This window comes from Puma concolor, chromosome B2, assembly GCF_028749965.1.
Source record: "Puma concolor isolate L17-30 chromosome B2, mPumCon1.1.hap2, whole genome shotgun sequence".
Taxonomy (NCBI): Eukaryota; Metazoa; Chordata; class Mammalia; order Carnivora; family Felidae; genus Puma; species Puma concolor.
In genome coordinates this window covers 34,859,851-34,882,176 of record NC_141671.1, presented here as the reverse complement: position 1 = coordinate 34,882,176, position 22,326 = coordinate 34,859,851, and the positions used below count along the sequence as shown (strand labels likewise).

Genomic DNA, 22,326 nt, shown 5'->3' with positions numbered 1-22,326 from the left:
AGTAATATTTATTTCTTCTCTTATTGCTTATCTGATATTATTTATTTTTTAATATTTTTTTAACGTTTATTTATTATTAAGAGACAGAGCGTGAACAGGGGAGGGGCAGAGAGAGAGGGAGACACGGAAGCAGAAGCAGCCTCCAGGCTCTGAGCTGTCAGCACAGAGCCAACGCGGGGCTTGAACTCACAAACCGCAAGATCATGACCTGAGCCGAAGCCGGACACTTAACCGACTGAGCCACCCAGGTGCCCTGCTTATCTGATATTTAAAAATCTTCTATAATGAACATGCACTGTTTAGTAAGCAAAAAAAAAAAAAAAAAGGTTTTAAAAGCATGACACAAACATAAGGCATCGTTATTTTAGAGAAGAAGAAGAAGAAGAAGAAGAAGAAAAAGCTGAAGAAGTCAGTCTCAAGATGCAACACTGTGGCACATCCCTGCCACGGAACTCTCTGCAGGTCATCAAGAGCAGCAGGTGGCACACATGTGGCACCATGGCAGGACAGCCCTGACACACCGCTGGAAGGAAACCGTGAGGAGCCACATTGCACATCTGCCTCACACCAATTTTAAGACAAGACAGAGCCGACACACATCAGCGAGGGGAAAAACAGGAACGGGAGGGGGGAATGAGAAGTGTGATGGTAGGCAGTTTTTACAGGTATGTAGTTGTAACTGTCTTTAAAACAGGCACCAATGTCTTTTGTAATGAAGCTGAGAAGGGCAAGGAGTCTCCTTCAAAGACTTCTTGCTCGGGGCGCCTGGGTGGCTCAGGTTGAGCGTCCAACTCTTTATTTGAGCTCAGGTCATGATCCCAGGCTTGTGAGATCAAGCCTGGTGTCAGGCTCTGCACAGAGCATGGAGCCTGCTTAAGATTCTCTCTCTCTCTCTCTCTCTCTCTCTCTGCCCCTCTCCCTGACTTGCGTGCACTCTCTCAAAAAAAAAACCAAACCAAACAAACAAAAACGAAAAAACAAACAAAAAACTTGTTGCTTTCTCCCTAACCAAAGCTCTGGACCTCACTTGAGGGAAACCAGCTTGGGAACTAAGGGTGAATATGGACACTGGAAGAAGCAAAGCTTGCTTGGTGCCGGATCTCAAAACACATTTTCAGAATTTGCTTTCTGTTCTCCCTTTCCAAGTGCACACCTATGTGGTTGCTCTCTAAGATCCCAGATAAGAGCCTACTTAACAAATATTTGAGAAGCATGAAGTCCCTCAAAGAGGAAAGGGAGAGCCAGAGGTGAGGGAATGAAATAATCAATCAAACAAAAGTATTCAAATGTCAGGAACACCAGAACATACTTTTTAAACATCAAAGCACCTTGGAGAGTCAGAAAACTGCCCTCACCTTCCAATTCTCATATCATTTTGACAGCAGCTTCTGGGTTTCATGCCTGCATGACAGAGCCGTCAAGGGCTCTTGGTGGGAAAGCTGGTCACAAATCTGTCATCTCACTTCTCAGGACTCAGAGCCAGGACGAGGGGTGTGCAGGACGAGATGGTGAAATACCTGGCTTGGAGTGAATTATGGATGACACTTGGGGAATTCATTCAGAGAGCAGAAGGCCTCACATGTCAGGTCACATCAGGCTCCCGGTATGGATTTCAGCCCCATCCAGCAGGAGGAAGAAGGGGCTCCCTCAAAAGAATCAAGTAAAGCACTGCCACTGTTCCCTGAGTGTTACAACCAGTGATGGTGGGGACTCTGGTCTATAAACACTGCTTTCCCTATGTGGTTCTCTCCAAGGGTCCCCCTGCTGCTGCCTACCCGGCCGCCAGAGCCCTGGGGGGTCTCTCCAAGATGCAGGGCCCGGGGAGGCCATCATTTGGGGTAAAAGAGCTCCCCAGAATTCCCCTCTGGGCCCACAAGGCATAGCTTGCTCCTGGTCACGCCACTTTGGCCCTGCCCTGAATCTGGCCACTTCCCAGGAGGCCTGTGAGGATGAACAATGCCAGGAGAAGCAGCAGGAACTTAGGAAGGCTGACTTTCCTGGACTCTCAGCTCCACAGCAATAGGACAACATAGCCTTGACAAACCATATCCTGATTGAGCCAGAGCCACTGGTTCCCTCAAAACAACTGCTCTGGGGAAGGGCATGAGGAACAGACATTACTCACCAAGAGCTCAGGTGCTACTTGCTTTGGAGAGAGCTGCTAACTGGGAAGACAGATGTCAGTTGGTGGGCTGGTGGGCTGCCAGCACAGAGGGCCGGCAGAGCAGTCCTGGAGCACTCCAGAGTCACTGCCACAGCCTTCCTTTCTGGCTGCCTCCTTGAGAACCTCCACCCAAATCCTAGGGCGTCCAGAGCACACAGGCAGTGACTCCCCACCCACAGCGACCTGCTTGGTAAGGTTCTGCACACCTTTCCCCCATTAATCCTTCCTGCCTCCCTCCCTCCCCCCAGGAACCCAGGCAGGCTGAGGCAGTACTTTCTCCATCCATCTAAACTGCCCTTGGGATTCATGGGCCAATTTGGGGACTCTGGGCACTGATCCTAACATGAGCCTAGGCCAGGTACGTAAAGCCTTCCCTGTCTGGGGAGGTGGGGGCTGAAATGGGGCCAGTAGCTCACCTTTGTAACATCTACATGGAACCATTTATTCCAAAGGTGGCAAAGAGAGCCTAACAGCCTGCGTACCAGCTCACCTGAGGTGCCTGGGTCTTTTTAGGCCATGTGTGCACGAGAGAAAACTGGGCAAGAGAGCCACCTCTCTCTTCCCTCTTGTCTCAGATCCTACAAGGGCTGGTGTTTTGCTTGATTCTGAGCATTAGTTCCTAGTGCTCGGTGCCACCATAATAATGACTGGCCACCTCAGGGCAAGGGCAGGGCTTTGGCCCAAACAGAACAGCTGGTGAATCCTAGCTGAGTGGCCTTGGGCAAATTGCTTCACCTCTCTGAGTATCTATTTCCTTTTATGTACAACTGCTCAGCCCAGGGAGATGATGTAACTTGTCTATAGTTTGGGGGAGAGATGACTGTAGAGCTTGGTCTCAAATCCCAGTCTCCTGGCTTCCAGGGCTTTTTTTTTTTTTTTTTTTTTGACTACACCAAAATGTTTCTCAATAGCAGGTACAACTGACAGAGAAACAAGTCAGTGAAAAGTTCCTTCCAAAATTCTCTGCTTTACACAAAAGCAGCCTTCATAGACACCAATTTAACCAGGTGACTGAAGTCAGTATCACCTTTACTGGGGCCAACTGGGACCATCATGCTTCCTGTTGTGAAGCAACAGCAAGCACTCACTGCTTATGCGGGTTCTCACCAAAAAGTGGTAACTTACTTCTAATCGCAAGGAAATAACCCAACAAGTATGGAATGTGGACAATTGATGACACAATGTCAAACAAATGTAGCAAACTATTTGCAACTGGTAAATTTTAGCGAAGGAAATATACATGTTCATTGCACTATTCTTTCCACTTTCCTGCAGCTTTGACCTTTTATTAAATAAAAAAACAGAGAAGAAAAAGGCTTTTCGGCCTTCAGCTCACCCCATGGCTCTCAACAAAGTCTCAGTTGTATCATGTTCAATTCTCTGTCCAGTGTCCAGAATATAAAAACCCAAGCTTCCCTGTCATTCAAGGCATCCCTTAGTACAACAGGGATCTCAGAGTTTTCTAAGCTCATCTTCCACAAAAAAACTCTACAACCTGAACCACCATCATCAGCCACAACTGTTCACACACTGCTTTCATACAGCCATTAGTTGGAAACTCGTTCGCCGAGCCGGCAACTTTTCACCGAGTATTCTCCACAGGTCATGCACCCACCCTGGCCCCCGAGACACCGTAATGGACGAGACTCAGCGGACCTTACTCGCCAGAGAACCCTACAATAATTGCCTTTTGTCAAGTCCTGCCTTGTGAGAACTCTTGACTATACTCCCATATAAGATTTCCTTCTCAACACTTCTTGGGAAATATACCTGTTTTATTTAATCCCCAAACCTGAGAAACATCAATTGGAGAAACTGGGAAAAATGGGAAAAAGTATGATAATCCTCTGGTGAGAATTAAAGCTGAATAATCAATCTAGAGATGTTACTGGTTCGAAGGAATCCACCAACTTCAAGTCAAAGCAAGAGCAAGGAGCTAACAGGCACAGCTGAAGGTTAAGGCTGACATCTGGGAACCATGACAGAGTGCAAAGGAGAGAAGCGGTCATAACCTAATCAAGCCTTGCTTGTAGTCACTGCCACGCTGTTAAGTGTCTGTTTATGGCCCTGTTTGCCATGAATGGGGAGTCATTCTTGCAAATATGTATTAATATATTTATAGACATAGTATGCACAAATTGGCCATTTTGACACATGATTTTGTGTGGTACTCTTAATTTTGTTAGGAGATACACATGTTCGGTTATCCAAATACTACCTGATAACGTTCACTGGCATTTTCCAGTGTTTGACTATTTAACATGGAAGAAATACAAACAAAAGATGTGAATATTGTGGAATTCGAGGACACAAAACCAGAAGCGGATCTAAAATCTGAATTCATAAAGTATTATTAATTAGTAAGGGGAATAACTAAATCAAAATTGGGGCATGCAAAGTATTTTCATCACTAAAAAAGGAAATGAGCCTGTATGAAGGAACATGTGCTTCAATGTCCAACTTGAAGATACTTGTGGATACATGCTTAACGATTCAACCAACATCCATGCAAGATGAAAGAAATTTTTCTACGCCTGCAATATTTGTCCAGAAACAAAGATCGAGACTATAAGAAAGAGCAATTCGTGCTTTGTGTATTTTAAAATTTCATTTTAGACCCACACAGATATGACCGATTGATTTGTGAGAAAAGTGAATGGGAATTCAATAGAACTCAACAAACGGGGATGAAACAACTGAAACAACTCAAATGCAAAAAAAGAACCTTGACCTATGCTTTACACCTTTTATGGGTTTAGAAATGAATCCTAAATCTAAGTTTAAAATAAAAAACTATGAACTTGTAGAAGAAAACACAGGAGAAAATCTTCGTGACTTTGGGTAGGGCAAGAAGTTCTTAGATGTGACATCAAAAGCACAACTCATTGGCTAAAATTAACAACTCAGGAAACAACAGATTCTGGCGATGATGTGGAGAAATGGGAACCCTCTTGCACTGTTGTTAGAATGCAAACTGGTCCAGCTGCTCTGGAAAACTGTGTGGAGGTTCCTCAAAAAATTAAAAATAGAATTACCCTATGACCCAGCAATAGCACTACTAGGAATTTACCCAAAGGATACAGGAGTGCTGACTCATAGGGGCACAGGTACCCCAATGTTTATAGCAGCACTTTCAACATAGTGAAATTATGGAAAGAGACTAAATGTCCATCAACTGATGAATGGATAAAGAAGATGTGGTTTATATATACAATGGAATACTGCTTGGCAATGAGAAAGCATGAAATCCTGCCATTTGCAACAACGTGGATGGAACTGGAGGGTATTATGCTAAGTGAAATACGTCAGGCAGAGAAGAGACAGATATCATATGTTTTCACTCATATGTGGAACTTGAGAAACAACAGATAACCATGCGGGAAGGGAAGGGGAAAAAATAGTTTCAAACAGAGAGGGAGGGAAACTCATAAGAGACTCCTCAATACAGAGAACAAACTGCAGGTTGATGTGGGGGGAGGGGAAATTGGGTGATGGGCATTGAGGAAGGCACTGTTGGGATGGGCACTGGGTGTTGTATGTAAGCGATGAATCACAGGAATCTACCCCCGAAACCAAGAGCACACTGTATACACTGTATGTTAATTAACTTGACAATAAATAAATTATATTTTAAAAAAAGCACAACTCATTAAAAATTGATAAACCGGACTTCATCAAAATTAAGGACTGTGCTCTTTGAAAGATACCATTGAGAGAATGAAAAGACAGGCCACTAACAGAAAATATTTGCAAATCTCGTATCTCACAACAGACTTGTAGCCTAAATACATATTAAAAAAAAAAAAACAAACCTCCCCAGACTCAGCAATAATTATTGAAAACAAATATCTCGGGGTGCCTAGCTGTCCCAGACAATGGAATGTGTTACTCTTGATCTCCGGGTTGAGTTTGAGCCCCACGTTGGGTTGTACGGGTTACTTAAAAATAAAATCTTTTTTGTTGGTGAGGGTGTGGAGAACGAGGATCTCTTTTGCACTGTTGGTGGGAATGCAAACTGGTGCAGCCACTCTGGAAAACAGTATGGAGGTTCCTCAAAAAACTAAAAATAGAACTACCCTACGACCCAGCAATTGCACTACTAGGCATTTTTATACAAGGGATACAGGTGTGCTGTTTTGAAGGGGCACATACACCCCCATGTTTATAGCAGCGCTTTCAACAATAGCCAAAGTGTGGAAAGAACCCAAATGTCCATTGACAGATGAATGGATTAAGAAGATGTGGTATGTGTGTGTGTGTGTGTGTGTGTGTGTGTGTATGCATACACACACACACACACACACACACACACACACACACACACAATGGAGTATTACTCAGCAATCAAAACAAATGAAATCTTGCCCTTTGCAACTATGTGGATGGAACTGGAGGGTATTATGCTAAGTGCAATAAGTCAGTCAGAGAAAGACAAATATATGATTTCACTCACATGAGGAATTTAAGATACAAAACAGATGAACATAAGGGAAAGGAAGCAAAAATAATATAAAAACAGGGAAGGGACAAAACATAAAAGACTCTTAAATATAGAGAACAAACAGAGGGTTGCTAGAGGTGTTGTGGGAGGAGGGAAGGTCTAAATGGGTAAGGGGGGGCGCCTGGGTGGCGCAGTCGGTTGAGCGTCCGACTTCAGCCAGGTCATGATCTCGCGGTCCGGGAGTTCGAGCCCCGCGTCAGGCTCTGGGCTGATGGCTCAGAGCCTGGAGCCTGTTTCCGATTCTGTGTCTCCCTCTCTCTCTGCCCCTCCCCCGTTCATGCTCTGTCTCTCTCTGTCCCAAAAATAAATAAACGTTGAAAAAAAAAAAATTTAAATGGGTAAGGGGCATTAAGGAATCTACTCCTGAAATCATTGTTGCACCATATACTAACTTGGATGTAAATTAAACAATAATAAATAAACAATAAATACATTAAAAAATAAAAATAAATAAAACCTCTAGGTTTGACAAAAGAAAAAAAAAAAGAAGACATGGGCAAAAAATTGAACAGATACTTCACCAAAGAAGATAAACAGATTAAAGTCAGCACCAAAAAAAGATGCTCAACATCCTTAGTCATTAGGGAAAAGCAAATTAAAACACAGTGAGATACCACAACATACCTATTAGAATGGCCAAAATGAAACAAAAAGTGACAATACCACGCAGAGAAGCTGGAATCTCATACATTGTTGGTAGGAATTCAAACTAGCACAGCCACTTTGGAACAGAGATTGGCAGTTAAACACATTCTTACCATAGATTCGGCAATTCACTCCTAGGTATTTACCTAAGTAAAACGAAAATCTAAGTTCAAACCAGCACATGAATGCTCATTCAAAATTGTCAGAAACTGAAAGCATCGTAAATGTCCCTCAACTAAAGAATGGATAAACAGGGGCATCTGGGTGGCTCAGTTGTTTAAGTGTCCGACTTCAGCTCAGGGCATGATTTCATGGTTTGTGAGTTACAGCCCCACATGGGGCTCTCTGCTGTCAGCGCAGAGCCTGCTCTGGATCTTCTGTTTCCCTCTCTCTCTGCCCTTCCCCTGCTCATGCATGCGCTGTCTCAAAAATAAACAAACATTAAAAAAAAAAACAAAACAAATGGATAAACAAACTGTGGTACATCTTTACAATGGACTACTATTCAACAATAAAAAGGAGCTACTGATACATGCAATAACAGATAAATTTCAATACATTATGCTAAGTGAGACATTTTTAAAAAATGCTACGTACTTTATGATTCCATTCATATGACATTTTAGAAAAGGCAAAACTACAAGAACAGACAATAGATCAGGGGTTAATGATACACGGAGGTTTGACTACAAAGGAGGAGCACAAGGGAATGTCATTGTTTTTATGGAGTGATGGTACAGTTCTTCATCTGGATCATGGTGGTGGTTTATGACTACAAATCTGCCAAAACTCACAGACCTGCACACTCAAAAGGGTGAATTTTAGTGTCCGGAAATTTAAAAATAAAAAATTTTAATTATTTAAGAATAACTTTTAAATATTAAGTGTTTGTGGTATTATCCTTAAATCATTAAATTATTTCTATTTGGCATTCATTTTGTGTTAATGTTCTCATCTTTTAACATTTCCTATTATCAAACATCTGTATCAGGTAGAGATCATTTTTTTAAACTGTTTTTTAATGTTTATTTTTGAGAGAGCGAGCGCACACAGGTGCTTGCGAGCGGGGTAGGGGCAGAGAGAGAGAGGGAGAGAGAGAATCCCAAGCAGGCTCCATACTGTCAGTGCAGGGCCTGACACAGGGGTTCAAACTCATGAACTGCAAGATCATGACCTGAGCTGAAATCAAGCGTTAGATGCTTAACTGACTGAGCCACCCAGGTGCCCCAGGTAGAGATCATTTATACAAGTTAATAAAATACATAATCTTGGGGTACCTGCTGACCCAGTCAGTAGAGGATGTGACTCCTGACTCAAGGTCATGAGTGCAAGCCCCACATTGGGCATGGAGCCGACTTAAAAACAAATAAATTAATAAAATAAAATCTATAATTTTGTCACAATATAGTGTTCCTAATAAGAATAATAAATCATGCATATACTATCACATCTTTTTTTCTTCTTTTACAAAATAACCTCTAAAACTTTTACCACAGAAAAATAATTCAGTTTATTATGGTCTCTCATTCTTAAAAACTCATAAATGCAAGAAACAACAAGCGTTGGTGAGGATGTTCAGAAAAAGGACCCTCAGGCACTGTTGGTGGGAATGCAAACTGGTGCAGCCACTGTGGGGAACAGTATGAAGGTTCCTCAAAAAGTTAAAAACATGGGGCGCCTGGGTGGCGCAGTCGGTTAAGCATCCGACTTCAGCCAGGTCACGATCTCGCGGTCCGGGAGTTCGAGCCCCGCGTCAGGCTCTGGGCTGATGGCTCGGAGTCTGGAGCCTGTTTCCGATTCTGTGTCTCCCTCTCTCTCTGCCCCTCCCCCGTTCATGCTCTGTCTCTCTCTGTCCCAAAAATAAATAAACGTTAAAAAAAAAAAAGTTAAAAACAGAACTGCCCTACAATCCAGTGATCATAGTACTGGGTATTTACCCAAAGAATACAAAAGTACTTACTAATCCAAAAGGATATATACACCCCTATGTTTATAGCAGCATTATCTACAATAGCCAAATTATGGAAGCTGTCCAAGTATCCACTGACAAGATGAATGGATAACGAAGATGTCGGGGGTGTGTGTGTGTGTGTGTGTGTGTGTACACATGAATATTATTCAGCCATAAAAAAGAATGAAATCTTGCCATTTGCAATAACATGGATGGGGTTAGAGAGTATAATGCTAAGTGAAATAAGTCATTCAGAGAAAGACAAATACCATACAATCTCACTCATATGTGATATTTAAGAAACAAAACAAACGAACAAAAGAGAAAAAGAGAAGAGAGAGACAAACCAAGAAACAGACTCTTAACTATAGGGAACAAACTAATGGTTACCAGAGAGGAGGTGGGGGGGGGGGGGGGATGTGGAGGATGGGTGAAACAGGTGAAGGGGATTAAAGAGTACACTTATGTTGGGGCGCCTGGGTGGCGCAGTCGGTTAAGCGTCTGACTTCAGCCAGGTCACGATCTCGCCGTCCGTGAGTTCGAGCCCCGCGTCGGGCTCTGGGCTGATGGCTCAGAGCCTGGAGCCTGTTTCCGATTCTGTGTCTCCCTCTCTCTCTCTGCCCCTCCCCTGTTCATGCTCTGTCTCTCTCTGTCCCAAAAATAAATAAACGTTGAAAAAAAAAAAAAAAAAAGAGTACACTTATCTTGATGAGCACTGAATAATGTACAGAGCTGTTGAATCACTATATTGTTCATCTAAAACTAATATAACATTAAAGTAAAACATTTAATAAAATTAAAAAAAATTTTTTTAATGTTTATTTTTGAGAGAGAGAGGAGACAGAGAGAGATCGTGAGCAGAGGTAGGGTATAGAGAGAGGGAGACACAGAATCTGAAACAGGCTCCAGGCTCCAAGCTGTCAGCACAGAGCCTGACACGGGGCTCGAACTCACAAACCATGAGATCATGACCTGAGCCAAAGTCAGACACTTAACCAACTGAGCCACCCAGGCACCCCAAACACTTAATAAAATTAAAAAAAAAAAAATCATAAAACTCAAAAATGAAGTGTTATGAAAGATACAGAATAACATGATTTGGGGAATTCCCAGGAAATTCAATTCCTTGTTCCTAAATCCTGAAGAGTAACTGTTAGGAGTTAGGAAGCACCAGAGCCTTGACACTTTTCCAGGCAGCCTTTGCTATGACCCCATGGTAACCTTCCACCTACCTCTAGCCAGAGCCCTTCAATTAAAAAATCACTTATGGGGGGGCGCCTGGGTGGCGCAGTCGGTTGAGCGTCCGACTTCAGCCAGGTCACAATCTCGCGGTCCATGAGTTCGAGCCCCGCGTCGGGCTCTGGGCTGATGGCTCAGAGCCTGGAGCCTGTTTCCAATTCTGTGTCTCCCTCTCTCTCTGCCCCTCCCCCGTTCATGCGCTGTCTCTCTCTGTCCCAAAAAATAAATAAATGTTGAAAAAAAAAATTAAAAAAAAAAATCATTTATGGGACTGATTTGGGAACTATGCGCACCAGCATTGACCTAGACTCCTATAGGGGGAGATGCCAAAAGAGTAAGACAAAGACTCCCCTTGAAGACAGTGAGCACACAAAGAACTATGTGGTGGAGGCCACACAGGAGGGAGACATATGGGAGGAAGAAATACTTCCAACACGGGAGAAACAGGGATGGTTTTGGAGTAGTTGTTATGGCCCTTCTTTCAATGGGGTCAGAAGATTGGGAAAGGCACTCTGAGGGAAGGCCAAGGTGAGCCAGGCAAGGCAGCTGAAAACGCAGAGCACATCTCGGAATAGTGAGCTTCCCCTTGGCTGGGGAGTCCACCATCTTTGATGGACAGATAAAGGGCCCCAATATGGCCAGCCTTGAGGCAAGGGGGAAGGTATAATCAAAGAGGTGCTTTGGTCTGAATGCCTTTAAGAGCAGAGAGAGGCTGAAAGACTCCCTAGGGGGCTTCTGAAACAATGCAGTGAGAGAGGGGGAGGGTCTGAAATCTCATCTCTCATCCCTCCCAAATGCTATACTCTCTTCACCTAGAACGTTCCAGGACACCAGGCTATCTCTGCCTCTGGCTCTCAGCACAGGCTGTTCCTTCTACCTGGGACACCTCACTCCCTTCTTAACCTAATACCTGCTCATCCTTCAAATCTCAGTGTATAGAAAGAACACTTCCTCAGATAAGCCTCCTGCAACGCGCTCGTAACGGCCCTGTATTTCCTCAAGCACAGCCCTTCCTACATTTTCTAACTGTTGTATTTTACTCATTTATTTATTCTGGGGATATGCTATTTATTTATTTGCTTGTTTCCTTGCTCTATAACAGGAGTGCTCACGGTTCGATGGTGCGGTCTGTGTTAATCTTAAGTATGTAGCCCCATGAAGTCTTATGTTTATATATCACCACAAAATCATTACCCAGCTCAAGATCCCAAACGTTTCCAGCACCCCTGAATGTTCTTCATGCCCTTCCCAGTCAGTGCCCTCAGTAAGAGGTAACTGCTAGTCTGACCTCTACCAACATCAACTAGTTTTGCCTGGCATGCATCCAGCATCTCTCAGTTGGAGTCTGAGAGCCCATGGAGTTGTTCCTGCTGTTCTCTGGACCCCAAAAGTGCTGGGCACAGAGCAGGCATGTGAACACGTGCTCAATGAATGATGAGACCAGGAAGCAAGAGTGCCCAGGGACCCCAAACCTCGGCCGTGTTTGCATCTCCATGCCTCTGCCTATGCTGCTATCCTGCTTGAAATGCCCTCCCTTGTAAAAAAATAAAATAAAAAAATGTAAATTTACTAAGTAATCTCTACACTCAACATGGGGCTTGAACCCACTGACCCCAAGATCAAGAGTCGCACGCTCCTCTCTAAGCCAGCCAGGCACCCCAGCCCTCCCTTTTGTATCAAAATCCTTCCTACCTCCCTCTTTTTTAAAAGTTTGGCTCAAGACCCATCCCCTTTGGGGAAGGTCACCCCCACGGCATCCACTGCCCACCACATTCATCCCGCAGAGGCTGCTTCGCCTGTCCTTTCTGGGTGGATGTGCGTGTACCTCTGGATTCTACTCCCCAAACAGGTGGAGTTGCTCAAAGGAGAAACACTGTTTTACTCTTCTTTAAGGAGAACCAACCTCTCTCACCTCCTCACTGTTCACAGAGTATCCTGAGCTGCAGAAAATGTCTCCTGGCCTGTCTTCCTCGTAGGACGAGGAGGATCACACGAGAAAGCAGCTGCGAGGATGTTTTATAAGCCACAGTTCACTTGACAAATCTTTTAAAGTCTAGTTACGCGAGTGCTGGAAAATTATTGGCTAAACTATACATGCATCATATGTACAACAAAAAAAGATTAAAAAAAAAGAATGCAGTGGATCTGTGTATGCTGATGTGGAAAGATTTCAAAGATACACTTAAGGGAAGAACTAGGTGTCCGCAAACAATTTGGTGTGCTCCCCACTGTCACAGGGAAACAGGAGGGGGAAGAGGAAACATACATATACACTTGAATATGTGCACGGAAAATTGTGGAAGAATGCACAGGACACTGATCACCCTGCACCCTTTGGGAGAGAAGCTGCAGTCCTACAGCCAGTCAGTCACTTTTTGTCACAGAATTGTCTCATCTGTCCATGGGTTATTTTTATATTAATAGACATTTTAACATAAAAATAAGGTAAAATGACTACAGTTCATCCCGAGGGTAAACTGAGGGCAGGCTGTTGACACCTGAACTCAGGCTCCAGAAGTCAGGGGCAAACAGCCTGGAGGCAGAATTTCAGTACAGGTCAGAGAGCTGACCACAGCCTGTGAGCTCACCCAGAGCCCCCCTGAGGCCTCATAAGGAGCAACAACCTGACACAATTCCACTTTTGCTTAGCAGCCAAAGGCTGGGAGAGGAGAGCCTAGGGCCACAGGGGGAGCAGTGAGTCTGGGGCCACAGTGGGGAAAAAAAAAAGCTGCCCACCCTGCTATGTGGTTCAAACTGATCTGGGCCGGGGCGGGGTGGGGGAGGAGGAGGCTGGCTCCCCCACCTCCTGACAAATAGGCAAACCCAAGGTTGGGAGAAGCAACCCAAGGGAGAAGGCAGAAGGACAAGGGCCCCCAGGGGGCTGCTGGTCTTCCCAGCTCTGAGAGCCATACAGTAGAAGCAGGGCTTCCTGAAGGTGGAGGGAGAAACATCGCAGCAACCTCTCTGCAAGGGCCTATCTCTGTTTCTCCCATCTACAGGGCTGCCCATTCTTAAGCCTCACCCTTGACCTTGAGGAGTTACAGGACTCTCCGGGTCAATCAACAAACTCCAGCTGCCAGGTTAGCAGTGAGGCAGAGTCCCTTATCACCTTCCTGGTTTATGTTTGGGTGAGCTCTTGGTTGAGATCTTAACCTTGAAGCTATCCCCTCACCCCCTTAATGAGCTCCCAAGATCCAAACAGTCCACATACCCAAGCTCCACAAACCCAAGCTCTTGGCTGTGTTGCACGAGGTCCTTCTTGATCCAGGCTCTGCCTCTCTCTCGAGCCTTCCTGGGGATTGCATGTGCACGTGCACACGCACACACACACACACACACACACACACACACACACTGCTGCTTGCCCTTCCCTTCACCAACCTTTGAAATGATGACCCTCTGTCACACACACTCCTCCCTGGTCTTGTGCCTGGCTGGCTTCTCTGCTCACCACACAAAATATCACCGCCGTTTTCACACACTGTGACCACATCCTACATGTCTGTTCAGGCTTCTCACCTACTGACTGCCTAAACACCACACGAGGCCTTGCAGGGCCTCATCACGTGTCTAAAAACACAGTGATCTTTGCCCCAGGCCTGAGGCGGCCCCGTCCCTCGTGCCCAGCAGACTACCTGGCAGGCGTCAAGTGCTGTTTCCTCTCCTGCAACTCCTCAGATGCTCCTGGTACCAGTCGGCGGGACGCCGTTGTGCCACACAGGCTAAAACATCATCATCCCTCGTTCCTGACTTTCCAACCACCCATCGCCCCCTTTCCGTGATTGTGCTGGCCCAGGCCCTGCACACCCCCACCTGGAACTCCCTCTAGACACTCCCTTGCTTCAGTCCAGCCTCCCTGCTCCTGCTGGTGACACTCTTAAGCCCAGACATGATCTGTTAAAACCCCGCCCATAAATCTGCAGCTCACTGTGCCAAAAGAATAAAATCCAACTCCTTAATGTGGCATCCAAGGCCTCCCACACTCTGGCCCCAATCTAGAAGTCCAATCACAGTGGGTAAGAGCAGTAATAAGAACTCATGTGTACCAAGTGCTTCCCACGTGCCCCTTAATCTCTGTAACAACCAGGATTACAATTTGACAGATGAGGAAACCGAGGACAGGAGGGCTAAATAACTTGCCCAGGGTCACAGTCAAGCTCATAAGGAGTGTACTAGGTCATAAATAATAACCTTTTAACCCATCAGTCTTCCTTGAAAGATTAAATCCTTAAGGGCTGAAATGTACCTTTAAAAAAATGTTTGCAGTAAGCTTCCTGTTACCTCCCTGACACCCCAAAGGGAACTGGGCAAGGACGAGGAGGAGGAGGAGGAGGAGGGAGGGCAATTGGTGCTCCTGAGATCAAAATCAAAGAGACCACAGGTCAAAGAGACTTCTGATTACTTAAAATACTCATGCCTATCTAATGGGACCTGGAGAAGGATTTTACTGCTCTCAAGGTTTCATTTTGATGACAAGCCGTCAGGGACAGCACAGCACAGCCGATGCCGGGTGCCTGGTGAGGAACACCCCTCCCGATGACGACCCCATTCCTGGAGCAATGTCTCCGGGCAGGACCACAACCGGAGCAAGAGCAGGATGCATTCCTGCCGCCAGCCCCTAACTGCCTATGGGCCTGCGACTTGGCTCTTCAAACGTGTGGCCTCAGCCCAGAGGTTCCCACTAAGCCACCAACTGTTCCCACTTGCTCAGGTCCTAGGGGATATTGCTGGGGTCAGAACGAAGGGGCAAAAAAAAAAAAAAACAAAAAAAACAAAAAAAACCTCCAGCAACAACGATGACAGCAATAAAAGGGAGAGAGCAGAGGAGAGGTCACAGAAGAACCAAGAGCAGCGAAGTGCGTTGGTGTGATAAACTCCGGAGACTGGTGTGTGTGTGTGGGGGGGGGGGGGGGGCAGAAGTGTGAGGTGTGCTTCCTCACGCCTTCTTCCACGCCACTCCTCTCTTTCCACCACCCTCACTCTCTGCTGTACTTGTCGATGTTCTATGTCTCCCCTCTGGAATGGGGACTCCCTGGTCCTAATAACTAGCAGACAGACCGCAGGTAATAAAGTAATGCTGAATGATTCAGGGCAGACCTTCCTCACAAGTTGTTAACCCAATATCTTCTCTCCCCTTCCCCTTTAGTTGCACAATCCCAATTTTACTTCAGGTGGCAATGTGTCCAGTTAAAAGACTTCTCAGCCTCCCTTGCAGCGATGGGAGGCCAATGAAGGAAGTGCAAGCTATGGAGTGGGACTTCAAGAAAGTTTCTTAAGAGGGAGAAAAGACAGCTTAGCGTATGTATGTCTTTTCTGTCTTGCCATGCCCTCCCTCCTTCCTGGAAACCTGACTCAATAGCTAGAGCTCCAGCAGTCATCTTAGACTGTGATGCAGCCCTGGGGTTGGAAGCCATGCACCAAGGATGGCAGAACAGAGACTGATCCTAGACTGCCTTCCCCAGACTTCTTTGAACCCAACCTAACAGAGGGGCACCTGGGTGGCTCAGTGGGTTAAGCCTCCGACTCTTGATTTTAGCTCAGGTCATGATCTCACAGTTCATGAGTTTGAGCCCTGCATCGGGCTCTGCGCTGACATCGCGGAGCCTGCTTGGGATTCTCTCTCTCTCTCCCTCTCTCTCTCTCTGCCCCTCCCCTGTTGCGCGCACTCCCTCTCAAAACAAGTAAATTAAAAAAAAAAAAAAAAAACCCTAACAGATAATAAACTTCTGCTGGTTTAAGCCACTGCTATTTCTGATCTCTGCTCACCAACTGCCAAATGTAACTGGCAATTGACTCATGAATAAACCAATTAAACATGTTTTCTTAAATTACTCATCGCTGACTTGCAGTTCAAAGGCCAGTCACCACCTCTAACCTTTCTGGTCTTTGTAATATAACAATAGTTTGCCACTAATTCGGGACATCAGGCAGACGGAGGGATGGAAACAATACAAGGATAGGGTAGGACAAGGTGGTGGAACAGAGGATAAAGATAATAAAAGACGGCAGCAGGAGGGCGAGCAGGAAAACGAGGGGCAGAAAAGAGAGGGATGTGGGGGGAAGGCAGGGAGGGAAGAGAGGGCAAAGCATGTGAGAGAAAAGGAAAGGGGAAGATGACAGGCAGGGTAGAGACCATGGAGGAGAAGGGAAAGGGAATGGTGTCAAGATGTGCTGCCACAGCAGTCGCCAGTTAGTTAGCACTTGCCGTGGGCTGGGCATTATGCCACACACTGGGTGATTCTCTCTAATCCTCATCCCCCTGAGGTAAGCGTTACCATCCCCATTTTACAAATGAGGTAACTGTGGCTCTGAGATATTAAACAATTTCCCGTCAGTCACAGAAAGTGGTAGAGGCAGAAGACTTTCCTGAAGTAGCCTTAAAAGGAAGGGAGGAGAGATGCCACCCTTCCCTCTTTCTTTGTCTATCCTACTGCCTGGAATGCGGAAGTGATAGCTGGATCCATGGCAGCCATTTTGGGCAATGAGAACAATAGCCACACCCTAAGAATGACAGAGCAAGGAACTGGAAGGAGCTTGGGTCCTTTATGATGTAGTGGAGCTTCCACAACTACTTGTTGTATGTTCCACAACAAACATAGTTTGTTATATTACAAACTATGGAGTTCCTATCCATAAATCCATCTATAACTGCTTTAGATCTCAATTTGCTCAATTTTCCTCCAATCCTCAATAACAGATTCCAAGGCCCACTCCCAGAGATCCTGATTCAACAATCACTTTGAGATGTAGTCTGCTAGAAAGATGGAGTCAGACTAGAAAAGGCAAAGAAACAATCTTGAGAGTCCACAGGAAAAACCTTGATGCCTCAAAAGTAGCAACTGTTGATTGGTGATCTGTCCCAGGAGACCAGCCAAGTGCCATTGTAAAACTAACCAACCTGTCAATATTTAAAGAAATGGAAGGAAGGAAAAGTTCATAAAGACACATTTGGGGCCACGCCTCAGAAACATAAAAGGTGGTCCTAGTAATCTGAGACCAAACAGTAACAGTGCTAACAAATCATCCAAGAAAAAAACAGATGGTCTAACCCTCACAAAGAGAAGAGCTCCTTTTGAGCAAGAGTACCAGGCTGTTAAGAGGGGCAGATTTGCATAGAGCAGCATCACTCAGAATTCGTCTCGCACGGATGGCAGCGGCTTCCTGCGTGCTAGAAATTCTCTCCAACTAGACTGTAAGGAGAGCGGCTGTGTTATTACTGTTTCGGTGTCTTCAGCAAGAGTGCCCAACACGGAAGTGAGCACACAGGTGCTGAATTCACAGCTACAGACTGGGAGTCATCAGGAAAGAACTAACGAAACCGCGGGTTTTGGCTAAGCTGTCTGCCAACCCCTAGCCCTGTGCCTACCTGAGTTGAGGCTGATTCCTGAAACCACAGCGAAGGGGATGGAGAATCAGTGCTGTCATTGTTCATCACTCCCACCAGACTGTCTGCTGGACACCCTCTGGGGATCTTCAAAGAACAAGTTCCCTTCACTTCTGAAACGATTCCTGTTTTGGAGTCCCATGAGTCCAGAGAACATGGGCAAAGCTAAAGAGGGCTGGCATAGGACTTGTTTAGCTCTGTCCCAGGGGTATCCAACCCACCCTTTTCAGCTGCTGAACTCTCCGTGGGGTAGAGACCTGAACTGGGCTGTAAGTCATGGGTGTAGGTGACCTGTAGCTCTCAACACCAAGCTACTGAGATTTAACACCCTGGCCTCCTTTGGAAGCCCCAGCACATGGAATCATCCACTCCTAAAGCAACTGTCCCTTTCAGAAATACAGCCTTATTCTAAAATTAAAGGTTCTTAGGGTCCACTAGGGATTATAATTAGTTTGTGCTCCTCTGCCTGGCACTTGGAGAAGCCAAGTTTGGGGACAGAATGTGGGCATGCATCCTTAAGGCCGGAAACTGCTTCAATTTCGCAGGATTTCGTGGCTTTTTCTGGCTGCTGTCTTGCTTTAAGTCTCTGGCACTATCAGCTAGACTGAGAACTGCTACCTTGTGTCCCAGTCACACTTCCATCAACTTGGCATAAAACTTGCCAAAAAGACAAACTTTCTACTCTCTCTCTTTCTCTGCATTTGCACCTCTTACCACTCCCAGCTTGCTTCTATTCAACCAGAGAAATTCAATATAGTTCAACTCCACGGGCAATAGTGAACACAGGCACCAAGTGACAGACAGAATGCCACGAGCTTCAAACACCAAGAAAAATAAGACCCTGTTCTCAAGGGGCTCAGAGTCTGGTAAGGAGACACATAAATAAGCAATGACCCACAGAGTGATAATTTCTACAGAGAGAGACCCCAAGCCCAGAAAGAGTAACGGCCACTCCGTCGAGGGGGATCAAGGAAGGAAGTCAAGGGAAGACAAGCGCTACTTGGGAGGAACGAACATGTGCAAAGGTGCAGAAGTCGGACAGTGTGGCCTACTGGAGAGCGCAACCACGGAGGGAGCTAACAGGGATTAGGTTACTGTCAGATGCTGCTATTTTACAGATGAGAAAACTGGAGGCAGGGAGGATTAGAAACTTGTCTGAAATCACAAGTTACAAAAGCATGAAGACAGGTTCCAAAACAAACAGTTGGGACTCTAAAATCTAAGCTTCCAAACATCACAGTACATGGGGTGCAAAGAGTTCAGTTTGCTGGTATAAAATTTAAGAGCTAAGCTTATGCAGGACAGGTACACAGCGGCTGGATCATAAAGGGCTTCACACACTATGCTAGAATTTGGACTTGAACTTTTGGCAATGTAGTGTCACTACAGTGCCCACTACAGTCACATAGAAATACTAGATAAAATACTAGACAAAAATATCCTTAAAAATACACCCAAATTTGAGGGGTGCCTGGGTGGCTCAGTCGGTTGGGCGGCCGACTTTGGCTCAGGTCATGATCTTGCGGTCCGTGAGTTCTAGCCCTGCGTCGGGCTCTGTGCTGACAGCTCAGAGCCTGGAGCCTGCTTCATATTCTGTGTTTCCCTCTCTCTGACCCTCCCCTGTTCATGCTCTGTCTCTCCCTGTCTCAAAAATAAATAAATGTTAAAAAAAAAAAAAATTAAAAAAAAAAAAAAAAAACACCCAAATTTGAAAGAAAGATGGGCGCCTGGGTGGCTCAGTCGGGTTAGGATCCAACTTTGGCTCAGGTCATGATCTCGTGGCTTCTGAGGTTGAGCCCTGCGTCAGGCTTTTTACTGACAGCTCAGAGCCTGGAGCCCACTTTGGATTCTGTGTCTCCCTCTCTCTCTGCCTCTCCCCCACTCTCTCTCTCTCTCTCTCAAAAATAAATAAAACATTAAAAAAAATTTTTTTAAAGAAAAAGGAAAAAAACCCATATGCCAGAAATGACAAGAAAAATGGAAACATGAACAGTAAGTGGAGTGGACACCAAAATGACCCGTGGACTTTTGAACCCACATCTGAAGTGGTTTGAATAGCTGGCTGTGGCTGTGAGCCCCAATACCAAGAGCCTCAAAGGACTGCCTAGTTCAGGAAAGCCACAAGAAGCTAGCAATTTCTCCAAGGCTCTACTGGAGGGAAGGAGGTCACCTAGAAAGCTACACTACTAAGCAGTTCCGCCCATGGATATGAATCTGATTTTGTACCAAGGGGGTGGGGGAAGAGGTGCCAAACTGAGAAATGAACATAAAAACTGATCCAGGACCACTCAAGCACCCATGGCCCCACCAGAAGCAAACTGCTTTTATGGATATTTTCACAACCCAGGACACAAAACCTACCCATAAAACAGTCCTTCCTGAAGATGAACTCACAACTCAAGTTATAACATTTATTTATTTTTCAGAGACAGAGATAGAGCATGAACAGGAGAGGGAAAGAGAGAGAGGGAGACACAGAATCGGAAGCAGGCTTCAGGCTCTGAGCTGTCAGCACAGAGCCTGATGCGGGGCTCGAACTCACGAACCGTGAGATCATGACCTGAGCAGAAGTTGGACGCTTAACCAACCGAACCACCCACCTGTCCCACAACTCAAGTTATAAACCACACAAGGAAATAAACTACCAAGAGGGACAAGCATAAGACCAAAAAAGAGTAGTTATCATTCCAAGAATCAGAAATAATAAAACAATCTGAGACTATGAAATGAGAATATTTAGATCATTAAAGAGACAAAGCAGTACAGAAAATACAGACGCAGAGGCTTGGATGGTAGAATGGTCGACATATATCTAAGAGGAATTCCAGAAGGCCAGAGTAGAGAAAATGGGAGAGAACCAAAGAGATACATGAGAATTTCCCAGAATTTTATTTTTACTTATTTTTATATTTTAAGTAGGCTCCACACGCAATATGGGGCTTGAACTCATGACCCCAAGGTTAAAAGTCACATGCTCAACCAAATGAGCTGGCCAGGCACCCCCGAGAATTTCCCGGAGTTTAAAAAAGAATTAAATGTAAGATGTTAACATTAGTTGAAGGTGGGTGAAGGGATACAGATACTCTCTAAATTTAACTTTACCTAAAATTATTCCAACGTAAAAAGATTTTTTTTTTCAAAAAGTGGGTAGAAGTAGCACACCAGATCCTGAACAAGAAAATGAAAAACAAATCCACACTTACTTCCAAATGGTTCTAAGCAAAAACATATAGAGGTAGAGAGAGAAATACATTAACTAAGTGTAAGTAAAAAGGGTATAGGTATTCACTATACTATTTTCATGTATTTTCAAAGTAAAAAGATGGGGGGATGTGGGAGTAAGAAGAGAAATAAAATGTATATATTTTTTAAGTTCATTATTTTTTTAAAAAATAATCTCTACACCCAATGTGGAGCTCAAACTCACAACCCTGAGTTCCAGAGGCACATGCTATTCCGACTGGGCCAGCCAGGACTACCAAGATGTAGAATTGTCAAACCAGTAAAAGGAATAAAGAAATCTAAAGCAATCTAACAGAAGACAGGAAAGGAGAAAAACAGGCAAAAAAGGAAGGTATACAGAAAGTACTTAAAAACATAATATATTTAAGTCAAATACCAAAAATGTAAATAAATTATACTCATTTAAGACAGATTTTCAGATCTGATTTAAAATTTTAAATCCAGTCACATTCTATTTATGAAAGCAAACTCCCAAAACGTGAGGACACAGAAGGTTGAAAATTCAATGCAAACAACAACCCCAAGCTGAGGCAGCACCAGTGTCATCTGACATTAGGGCAAAAAGCAGAAGAGATATTTAGAAGGAAGAGTCAACAAGACTTGGTGACTGAGAGGGAAAAAAATGGAGGCCAACCATCAGGTGACCAGGGGCATGGGGACGCTCCCTATAAGGCAGGGACTGTGGGAAGAGGAGGTCTGGCAAAAAACACAGGGGTCCTTTTGGGGCATGCTGTGTTTCAGGAACTCTAGAGACCCTCAGGTACAGATGTCCTGTAAGCAGTTACAGACACAGTCACAAGTCCACTGGGTTATTCTGGAGTTTTCCAGAGGAGATTCTTAACACTCAGTATTAAGAATGTACAGTTACTGTTTCTCTCTTTTTTTTTTCTTTAATTTTATTTCCTTTGAGAGAGGGCACGTGTGCACACACGTGCGTGCATGAGCAGAGGGGGGGCAGAGAAAGAGGGAGAGAGAATCGTAGGCAGGCTTCTCTCTGTCAGCGCAGAACCCAATGTGGGGCTCAATCCCATGACCCGTGAGATCTTGACCTGCCCTGAAATCAAGAGTCGGACACCTAACTGATTGAGCCAGCCAGGCACCCCTCAACCAAACCTCAAATGCCAGCCCCAAGACTTAGACTTACAATGACCTTGGCAGTAAACCTGTGTTTCCTTCTGATGCGTGGCTCATCCAAACAA

At 45.0% G+C, this 22,326-nt stretch overlaps 1 protein-coding gene across 7 annotated transcripts in view; it reads right to left on the bottom strand.

Annotated features, from left to right (window-relative positions):
- PPARD (peroxisome proliferator activated receptor delta) overlaps positions 1–22,326 on the bottom strand; it is an 83,612-nt gene that overhangs the window by 34,152 nt on the left and 27,134 nt on the right. The window contains exon 1 of one of the 7 annotated variants that reach the window (XM_086706664.1): positions 2,126–3,358. The exons of 5 other annotated variants lie outside the window; for them this stretch is intronic. The gene's annotated coding sequence lies outside the window, so the exon portion shown is untranslated. Of the gene's footprint in view, positions 1–2,125; positions 3,359–22,326 lie in introns of those variants that run through there. One more of the 7 variants, XM_086706667.1, reaches the window with a different exon arrangement.